This window comes from Glycine soja, chromosome 5, assembly GCF_004193775.1.
Source record: "Glycine soja cultivar W05 chromosome 5, ASM419377v2, whole genome shotgun sequence".
Taxonomy (NCBI): Eukaryota; Viridiplantae; Streptophyta; class Magnoliopsida; order Fabales; family Fabaceae; genus Glycine; species Glycine soja.
The window spans coordinates 11816771-11828290 of record NC_041006.1 but is presented as its reverse complement, the minus strand read 5'-3'; positions in this window follow the sequence as shown (position 1 = coordinate 11828290).

Sequence of the window (11520 nt, the reverse complement as noted above, 5' to 3'; positions counted from 1 at the left end):
GTAAAATGGATCATTTTAAGGTCCAACGCCTTAAATGACCCCCTTCAAAGTAAAAAGAATCACTTGATTCGCCCCTTTTGAAAGAACTACGTAGGTCTGATATCCTTATCACAATTGAGGAATACGTAGGAGCAAGGGAAACACCCTTGTCGACCACAAAAAGATAAAAAATACAAAAAGGCATAAAAACGTAAAAAAGGGAAAATAAAACAATTTGAAGACATCTTTGCACACTCGATTAAAGGCTGTCGTTCTTTGTGACGGACGCGTGGGGTGTTAATACCTTCCCCATGCGTAAATACAACTCATGAACCTTTCACACTTAAAGTTCGTAGACCACCCCTTTCCGGTTTTTCCGACGTTTTCCTCGAATAAACATTGGTGGCGACTCCGCGCATCTTCCTCCCATGGAAGACGCACCCGTGAGCCCTCACGTCGCCCTCCCGCCGAAGGGTAGGTTGCGACAAGGTTCAACCTAGAAAACATTTTAGCACACAGACTCTATCTATGAACTATACAAAACACACGACTCCTCAATTGTTCTCAAAATTGTTTTATCTCATTGCGCTTGTGATTAAACTCGTCGGGTCCCCATAGTGGTTCCCATCACAATACTCATCGCGCATTAACTCGTCGCCCTTAAAGGGTCTTATAGTCGAACGATTGTACAATTCATAGTTCATAACTCAATGCACACAACATCTCAATCACATAAATACTCAATTTTTCACATACACTCGATCTCAATCACAATGATATAATCTCAATTTAATATGTTATCACACCTCATGAATCATATACACTTTACCTATGAACTGTACAATACACACAATACTCGTCGCCTTTAAATGGGCTTACAATTGTGTGATTGCATAGTCCATAACTCACAACTCAATACACATGTATTTTACCTTTAATCACAGGTTCAATTTATCACATACTCACAATTTGAATCACAATTTCATAATCTCAATATAACAATTCATAAGGTTTATCACAACATGGGGAGTAAGACCTCTCAAATAATTTCACACAATTATATCAAAATGTCAAAACATAAAAACATCAAGAACACTCAAATTTATCAATCAATTCTCATAAGAACATCAATTGGTACACAAAACATAACAATATTGTATTTATAATCTTAAAGGAAAAATTATAATTCAATAAACATCTTAAAATAAGCCCTAATTTAATCCTCTAAGGATCCCTACACATGTTCATTCTAACCCCAATTGTGATAAACTCATCCTTTACCTCTAAGGGGCTCATGTGTGTATTGTGACAGCAATAGTGGCATCTCTAGAGGTTTCCTGAGATTCCTCATGTTTTTTCTTTGATTGCTCTGATAGAGTTTCCAAGCGTTAGAGAAAGGGAGAAGAGATTGAAGACTCCATTCCTTGGTCCTATGTGCGATGCATCTTTACCCCTCCACATGCATTATTTTGCAAATCCCAACGGTGAAGACATGCGGATATGAATCTGCAACAACATATCAAAATTTAAAGACAATCCAACGGTTAAAGAATCCGAGATTGTAGTTTTACGGAGACAATTTTGGGTTTCTGTGGGAAAAGAAAAGCTACGATGAAAATGGTATTTCTCTCAGCTCCGACATCCTTTTGTAATTCCCAACGGTGAGATTTCTTGGAGTTGAGTTGCAAACCTGGTACATAAATTTCACGACGATCCGATCCAACGGTTAATGAGTCTAAGATCGTTGTGTTTTTGAGATAGGTTTGGTGGTATGCGGGAAAAAGAGAGGATTTTGGGAGGAGAAGAGGGGAAAACGAAATTGAGAGAAAAAGGAGGCATCGTCAGTGTAAAAACGGACCTAACATATCTCTTTTATAGTTAGGGTACTTACGACTTATTATTTACTCTGTTTATTTATCTTTATTATTTTATAAAAAAGAACTCTATTTTATTCTCTATCAAATGAATAAATAAAATATATTTTTCTCTCAAACCATTATTTTAATTAATAAAGTTATTTTCTTTATTTATTTAATTATAAGGGTCAAGTTGAAACATATCCTGTCATGGTGACCAAAATTCGATCCTACTAAATACCCAAAGACTATAGTTTGAGTTAGGCAATAGACAAGTTGCACACCAAAGCATCAAACAAGGTTCTCTCTTTCTCCTATAAATTAATGACACACATGTAGCACCATAATATAATTAATATAGTGTTATAGAGTATAAAAAAATAAAAGAGTAAATAGAAATATATCGGGTAGGCATTTAACCCATGCCGAATACCCATATTACCCCAGTAAAACTTTTGGGACACTGAAGCATATCTCGTGATGGTGACCGACATTTGGTCCTACTGAATACCCGAAGACTACAGATCCATTATCCCATAGGGCTTACCCCTAGGTATCAGGTACTCAACCTAGTCGAATACCTCATACCCTTTATAGTATCAGGTACTTAGCCTAAACCTAATACTTGATACTCTCCTATAGTATCAATACTTGGCTGACCCTAGTACTTGAAACTTAATACCTTAACTCTTATAGTATCAGGTACTCGGCTAGGCCAAGTACCTAATATCTGATAGTTGATACCCCCCTATATTATCAGGAACTCAGCTAGGCCATGTACTTGATACCTCCTATAGTATTAGATACTCGGCTAGACTGAATATCTGATATCCCTCGTAATATCAGGTACTCACCCTAGCCGAATACCTGATACTACCAAGGTACTCGGTCCAACCGAATACCAAACACGCCTTATCAAACTTTTGACATTTTTTTAGAAAAAGATTACCCAGATTAAGTGTCATTAGGGACAGGATCAGTTCCCTAATAATAATTACATGCACACTACCTAAAGAGACAACCTTGGGGAAAAGCCCACAAGTTCAAAACTTACTAAGGTATGTATTAATAGTTACGTGGATATCAAGGTTAGACATTGTTGATTCTCATTTATTGTTCTCGACCGAGACCTTACTTGGTCGTTGGAAGGCCTTTTGCAAGTACCCCACCCTTCGGCTTGCTGAGTATTATTTGGAGAATGAAGATCATCTAGAGAACGTGAGTTACAAAAAAATTTATTTGTCTACCTCTGTACAAATATTATGTGCATACAAGAAGAAGAAAACTTTGATGTAATATTTGTGACCTATGTAATATCTGTGTTTTTTTCTTTTTGCCTGACCATGTATGCATGTATGATAGAGATCTTAGAATCTCCATGATTTGTATTGGTCAAGTTAATTTATGTTGATGTTTTTGGATATTGTTACTATTTACATTAAATGAAGTATAACCAAATCGTGTTATTAAACTAGAAAAGATCCCATGAAATGTGACCTATGTAATATCCGTATTTTATTGGGTTTGATCTTCTTAAGTAAGATTTTCAAGTCTTATAAATGAAAAACAAACATGATTGAGAGGGGAGATTCCACTAAAGATGGTCAGTCAAGTTCTTTGATGGAGATTAATAATCGATAAAACCGATGGATAATCCATACCAATAGTATAATAATAATAAAATAGGAAAAACCCTACTTTGATTATCTACATTGAAATTGTAGTATATTGTTAGTTAAGTACATTATGTCCTTGCCTTTTCAACTAGGTTTATATGTATCATGGATATTTTGCTAATATTAAGTCTTATTAGTATTTTTGTAAGTTCATGGGAATTTTAATATTTTGATAACGAACTATTACTACTATCTCTATCATAAATATTTTTCGAAGTTTTGATAAAGATGTAATATATAAAACGTGCATATGATTAATTATAAAAAAAAATTATAAGCAAAAATAATTTTATTAATAATGAGTATAAAGGGTACTCAAACTCTCACACATCAAGGAACAACTAAAAGCCACATACAATAACTTGGAGTTTAGAACATATGTTAATACAAGAAATATGATTTGAACATCCATCTGGAAAAGAGCAAGGAACAGTCTCAACCTTAGAACTAAACCAATGCCAAGACCTTACTATTTTAATAAGTCCAAAAGGCTCATCATATATAATTTCAAATACACATCCCTGGAAAATAATTCTATTCCTCATTAAGCATAATAACTAAACTACAATATGTCCCAAAATGTAACGAAAGTCTAGGATGTTTTCTCTAATACGACATTCATGTTGTAAATACGTAGTGTTCCCTATAAGAGTGGGGGAGGACCATCTGCACTCCCATGCATCTAAGAATAGACAAAATACCACAAAGTAGTTGACACCAGGCATGTGAAGAATAAGTGATCATAACTTTAAGCTATGTTTGGTAAAACTAGCTAAGAAGCTAATTATAAGCCATGAGCTAAAAACTTGGAAGTTATCATGAAAACTTATATAATAGCTGATATAATTAAAAATGTTTGTTAAGACTAACTAATAAGTTAAAAGATAAATGTCAAAACATGTAAAAACGACATATTAAATATTTCAAATATTTAAATTTTAATTCTAATAACTTGTCATCTTAAAAAGTAGGACAATAATTTTTAAAATTTTGTATTACAAAAAAATGATAAAAAAATTTCATTTTTTTTTGGAATAAAATAAAATAAACTTTATTAGAACTATATTGTTTAAATAATTTTCTTAACATTTAAATATGTTTATTAATAATATATTTTAAAACAAAAAAATATAAAATTATTTTTTCTTTATAATTTTTCTTTAACATCCATTTTTGTATTTATACAAGAAGAACTTAGATGTGTACGCCTCACACATGTATGAATATGAAACATGGTACAAAATATATCTTCTAACTATGATTGGTAAAATTTAATATCTTTTTGTTGAAGTTTCGCTGCTATAAATTGGTGTACGAATAATTTTGATTTTATTTGTTATCAACTTTGGTTTAGTAATCAGATATTTTAACTATATATTAATCAAAATAAGAAATGCAACAATTCATTAAAATAAAAGTTTGACATTAAAGAAACTAATAAAAAAGGTAGAATTTCAAGTTGCATAATAACAAAGAAAAATGGATATGATAGCTTTTCTTGATAGCGAACAAAAAAAATGATATTTTTTAAATTGATTAAAAGGTTAAAATGGAATTTCAAATAAAATAGTAAAGATAAAATTGAAAAAAAAATCTAGTAACTTATAGTCTAGCTTATTTTCCATATGCTATTAAAATATGCTTGTGTACCAAATAAGCTTATTTTGGTCCAAGGAACTTATAAGCTAGTCAAAGGAACTTCTAAGCTCCTCAAAGCCTTACCAAACATAGCCGAAGTTGGACTAAAAAAAAGAACAAAAAATTTCATGAGTCAATAATCATGCAACAATGGACAAGATTTACCCAAGTAGAAAGCTTTGTAACATTGTAATTTTTATATTGCTTGATTAAGTGTTTAAATTAGATTGCAAGAGCAATTTAATTTAATTTAAGTGTCTGTAATTAATTAAGTAATTATGAGATGATGATTTGTTATATTTATGCCCATGTTATGTATATGTCATGTTTGTCATACCCTAATTTCGTCCGGGGATTATTATTTCATGATATACAACCTTTGATTGGCCGCTTCGAGATACTTGGCACCCTTTGTTGCACAATATGTGAAGTCCCAAGACGTGCCGAAAATCAAAAGGAAGCAGGCTTACCCGATCCGTGAAAATTCTGTAATGTGACGGAAATCGAAAGGAGGAGTTGAGGTGAATCTATCATCATGCTAGGTCTCTGACTTGCTTGATAATAGTGAAACCTCGTCTAGAGCTTTCTCTCTTTATAATGTGTTGTCGCTGGTATTCCATACCGCCACAATATTATTATCTTGAGTGATGATACCTCTAGAAAACAGCCGTGTGAGTTATGAATTGTTGGGGAGTAGTTATTAGAGACCCCTAGATATTGTCCTATAGGTTCCCAAATAGGGGCAAAGAGCAAACACGCTCCGTGCCATTCGTTCTCATGCATTTTTTTGGTAAATAGCACTAGTTTATAGTTTTGCTAGTGATGTTTGGTTTCTTTAGAGTAATACGTAACCTTTTTAATACTATGTTGAGGCGCCATCATGCCCAAAACGTAGCATTAAAATTGGATCTCTGCAGTCTCGTATGTGTGAATTACCCCTTTGTGTTGTTTTCTTTCCGTTTCATGCATACGCATTGCATCATCCATGTCGGAGTCTTGATCCACCCCCTTTTTAGGTAAATGATGGGGACAAATCAAAACAGCAAAAGGTTTTATCAAGTCAAGGTTAAAAGTCTAGATGTCACCAGCCTCAAGGAATTGGGACGTTTGATGGGAGCTCTCCAAAGGCAAGCCTTCTGCAAAGTGTACAGAAAGATTCTAGATTTGACCGCGGCGCAGGTATTTACGGAAGCTGTCGTATCCCTCGCCCAATACTATGACCAGCCGTTGAGGTATTTCACGTTTGGGGACTTCCAAATGGTACCGACTATTGAAGAGTTTGAGGAAATATTAGGATGCCCTCTTGGGGGAAGAAAACCGTATCTTTTCTCCGGGTTTCTTCCTTCCTTGAGCAAGATTGCAGCTGTGGTTGGAGATTCGGCAAAAGAGGTGGATCGCATGAAGCAAACTCGGAACGACATAGTGGGCCTGCCTCGAAAATACTTGGAAGGCAAGGCAAGGGATATGGCGAGCCAAGAAAAGTGGGGCCCGTTTGCGGATATATTAGCTTTGTTGATTTTTGGGGTTGTCCTCTTTCCAAACGTTGACGGTTTGGTGGACTTAGCCGCCATTGACGCTTTCCTCGCATATCACCATAGCAAGAAGAGTCCAGTGGTGGCTATCTTGGCAGATTTGTTTGACACCTTTGACCGGAGGTGTGAGAAAAACAGTGCACGGATTGTCTGTTGTTTACCCGCTCTCTGTGTGTGGTTGGCTTCACACCTATTCCAACAAGACACAAGACACCGGTGTCCGCTTCAAAGTTATCGCTCATGCGCCGAAAAAGGAAGAGTCGATTGGGACCAACATTTGGCTGGGATAGGAGGCAGCGCAATCAATTGGTTTCCTCGTTGGAAGGAAGGCAAGGAAGGAGTTCTTTTCTCGTGTGGGGACTACCCTAATGTTCCATTGATAGGGACTAGGGGTTGTATTAATTATAATCCCGCACTCGCCATAAGACAGCTAGGGTACCCCATGAGGGGAGCGCCAACAGAAGAAAGTCTCTCGCCTTTCCTTGTGAGGGATCTAGGTGCGCAAAGTCACTAGGTGATACAAAGAGTCCACAAGGCGTGGAGAAGTCCGTTGAGGAAAGACAAGGAGCTTAGAGGCATCCGAAATGGCGTCATCGGAGGTTATCATGGATGGCTAAGAGTTCGCACGCGAGAATTAGATTGGCTCTCCAAATTGAAAGTTATCAATGAGGAGAACTTCGAAGCTCCGGAGGAAGATGAAGAAGTCCAAGCTCTAAAATTAGAGCTAGGGAAGGCAAGACTCGCCAAGGAGAAGTTCAAATCAGCCGTTACACACATCCGGAAAGAGTGCACCGAGTTACAAGAGGAAAACGCGGCCACTGCAGGAGCCCTTGAACAAGAAACCAAAAGGGCCTGCAAGGAGGAATATGGCCGAGAGAAATTCCGAGGAGCATTGTGGGGTAGCAACAATGAGCTCAAGCTCCAAAGAGAGGAAAGAGACCGGTCACGGGTGCATGGCATGATCTTAAAAGAAGAGTTAGCTGCTTGCGCAAGGTCCAAGAGGAGTTTGGCTCAACACTTGGAAGCCACGGAGCAAAGCATGCTAGCTATCATAGGGCAATACAAGGAAGAGTTGAACCAGTCTGTGGCCCATGAACAAAAGCTAGCGGAGGATTTTGCACAAGTGTACGCCGAAAAAGAAGCAAGAGGGAGGGTGATTGATGCATTGCATCAAGAAGCGACTATGTGGATGGATAGGTTCGCCTTGACCTTGAATGGAAGTCAAGACCTCCCGCGTCTATTAGCCAAAGCAAAAGCCATGGCCGAAGTGTGTACGGCCCCCGAGGAGATTCATGGGCTAATCAATTACTGTCAACACATGATAGATTTGATGGCCCACATAATTAGAAACCGTTAGTTTCTCTTGTAACACCTTTGTATAATCTTGGCTAGATGAAAGCTTTGTTCTTTTTATAAAATGAGAAGTTCTGAACTTATCACGTTATCTAAAAAAAACCTTGGGGTGGATCCAAGTGCTCCGATCATTCATTTTCATATTCATGTTTTGGTGGCATACTCACCGTTGTTTATTTCTTTAGGAATTTCATCATAACTAAGAAAGCACAGAGGCACCCCTATAACACTCGATCCAGAAAAATGGATAATGAAGAGGGCGTGCAGGAACAGATGAAGGCCGATCTATCGGCCTTAAAAGATCAAATGGCTTCCATCTCGGAGGTCATGTTAAAACTCTAGAAAACTATAGAGGATAAAGCCACGACAACCGCCTCCAGTACAGTTAGGGAAGCGAAGCCGGTGCTGCAGCCCGCCTTAAATCCGGGCCGAGACAGAAACACGGCAATGTTTGGTCGGAGGTATAGTCTGCAAGCTTACCCCTATGGCTTGCCTCCGGACTTCACTCCCCGTGCCACCCCGGAAGATTTAAGCCAAGCCCCTACTTTCAAGGGGCAACTCCCACCTTATGACGACTATCCCGGGCAAGACGATGAGGAAGGAGATACCCATCTCGGTCCCCTGCTCCACCTCAAAGATCCGTCCCCCCATGAACTACCCCAACCAAACATAGTCCGCCATATCCCGGCTTCACCCACACCCGTAAAAGAATTTGTTCCCTTCGTGGAAGATAAGGGAAAGATTGAGGCGCTTGAAGAGAGGTTGAGAGCAGTCGAGGGCCTCGGCAATTACCCATTCTCGGATCTAGCGGACTTATGTCTTGTACCCAATATCGTCATCCCTCCCAAGTTCAAAGTACCAGACTTTGATAAATACAAAGGGACGACATGTCCAAAAGGGAATCTCTAGATGTATTGCCGAAAGATGGGGGCGTATTCTGCGTACGAAAAGTTGTTGGTCAATTTCTTTCAAGACAGCTTGGTTGGAGCAGCTGTAGCATGGTATACCAATCTGGAAGCTTCCCAGATCCGATCAAGGAAGGACTTGGCAACTGCCTTCATTAGGCAGTACCAGTACAATACGGATATGGCTCCTGATCGGAACCAGCTTCAGAGTATGACTAAGCGAGAGCATGAGTCCATTAAGGAATATGCCCAAAGATGGAGAGATCTCGCAGCCCAAGTCGTACCGCCCATGACGGAGAGAGAGATGATCACAATTATGGTAGATACGTTACCCATGTTCTACTATGAAAAGCTGATAGGCTACATGCCAGCTAACTTTGCGGATCTCGTCTTCGCTGGAGAAAGGATTGAATCCGAACTACGAAAAGGCAAGTTCGAATATGCTTCCAATGTGGCCCCCAACAACAACAGAAGAGCCCCAGTAGTGGGCGTGAGGAAAAAGGAAGGAGTCGCCCACGCGGTCACCACCACCCCGATGTGGATGAAAGCACCCCAAAATATCCAAAGCTCATACCAGCCCAATCCCCCAAATTTTTCAATCCGAGCCGGGAGTTCCCCCCCGACTCAAGTAAAAGGACCGCCCGTGGCAGAGAGAACGCCGGCCCAACGCACAGCTCCAGCCACGCCCCGGCCAGTCAACAATACGGCCCCCGGCACGAGCTATAATAATGCATGGAGCCCACTCCCGGAAGATAACTTCTCTCCTATTCCCATGGCATACTCTGAATTATGGCCTTCATTATTGGAGAATCATTTGGTGGTAGCCATACCCGGGAGGGTCTTCCAGCCACCCTACCCCAAGTGGTATGACCCGGGTGCCAAGTGTGCGTACCATAGTGGAGCTCCCGGACACAACATTGACTCCTGCCGCCCGTTCAAGTATAAAGTGCAGCACCTAATCAGTGCCGGCTGGCTATCATTTCAAGAGGAAGGCCCAAATGTTAAAACCAACCCGCTAGCTAGTCATGGAAAGGCTAGCGTAAACGCCATCCAAGAGGATGAGCCATCGCGGGCAAGGAGATTAGGAGAGGTGGCTACTTCCAGACGTTTTATCTACCAATCGCTGCAAGCGGCATTTATGGTCTCCTGTGGCGGAGGCGAAAGGGACGAATGTTTGTTTCACCTTGGGGAGTCGCACGACATGGAAACCTGTCCCGCGGTAGAAGAATTGCTTCAACGGCTCATGGTTTGCGGGCAGCTTGAAGTGTCCATAGAAGGGAGGGAAGAACCACAAATTTGCATGCAGTCGGAAGAGAAGAAGGTTCCTCTAACCCCCAAGGCCCTAGTGATATATTTTACTAGGAAAGGGACCGGCTCCACACCCATATACCCCCCAAGCCAACACCATTTTCATATCAAAGTAATAAGGTCGTTCCGTGGAAGTATACCCCTCCCGCGTTCAGCGAAAGAGTTGCAATCGAAGTTAACTCCCTGTCAGCTAAGGTGACCAACATCACCGGCCTCAGTGGTGTAACCCGCAGTGGTCGGGTGTTCGCTTCCCCTCACCCGGTGGAGTTGCCCTCCAAGGGGAAAGCGCCCATGGTCCAAGAGCCCACAGACGTAGCCACCCCCTCGAAAGAAGTAGATCCTCCAGTGGTAAGAGGGGCTGAAAAGAAAGAAGGTCTTCAAGGAAAGACGGTGACTTTGGAAGAGGCCCATGAGTTCCTTTGCCTCATCCAACAAAGCGAGTTTAAGGTAGTCGAGCAACTGAATAAAACCCCAGCAAGGATCTCGTTGCTTGAACTGCTCATAAACTCCGAGCCTCATCGTACGCTGTTGATAAAAGTCCTCAATGATGCCCATGTAGCCCACGATATCTCAGTGGAGGGTTTTGAAGACATCGTTAATCATATAACCACCAACAATTATATCGTGTTTGTGGAAGAAGAGATTCCCGTAGAGGGGAGAGGACACAACAAGGCTCTTCATGTGTCGGTAAAGTGTATGGACCATGTTGTCGCAAAGGTGCTTATCGACAATGGATCGAGTTTAAATGTAATGCTGAAGACCACTTTGGAAAAGCTTCCTTTTAGTGCGTCACGTTTAAAACCGAGCTCGATGGTGGTGCGAGCCTTTGATGGTACTCGGCGGGAAGTGATGGGGGAAATTGACATTCCCATTCAGATAGGCCCCCACACTTGCAATGTGGTGTTTCAAGTAATGGATATAAATCCCGCCTATAACTGCCTCTTAGGAAGACCTTGGGTTCATGCCCTGGGAGTGGTCCCTTCAACGCTTCACCAGAAATTGAAGTTTGCAGTGGGTGGACTTTTAGTGATAGTGTCGGGTGAAGAGGATATGTTAGTGAGCTGCCCCTCCTTCGCACCATACGTAGAAGCGGCGGAAGAATCATTGGAAACGGCTTTCCAATCCTTCGAGGTGGTGAGCTGCGCCTCTGTGGAACCAAGTCTGTTGCTACCTTCTCTCTCCAATGCGGCCATAATGGTGGCACGTGTTATGCTCAGGAACGGGTTTGAGCCCGGAATGGGTCTAGGCAAGGACGGCCTCGGGAATGCCGACG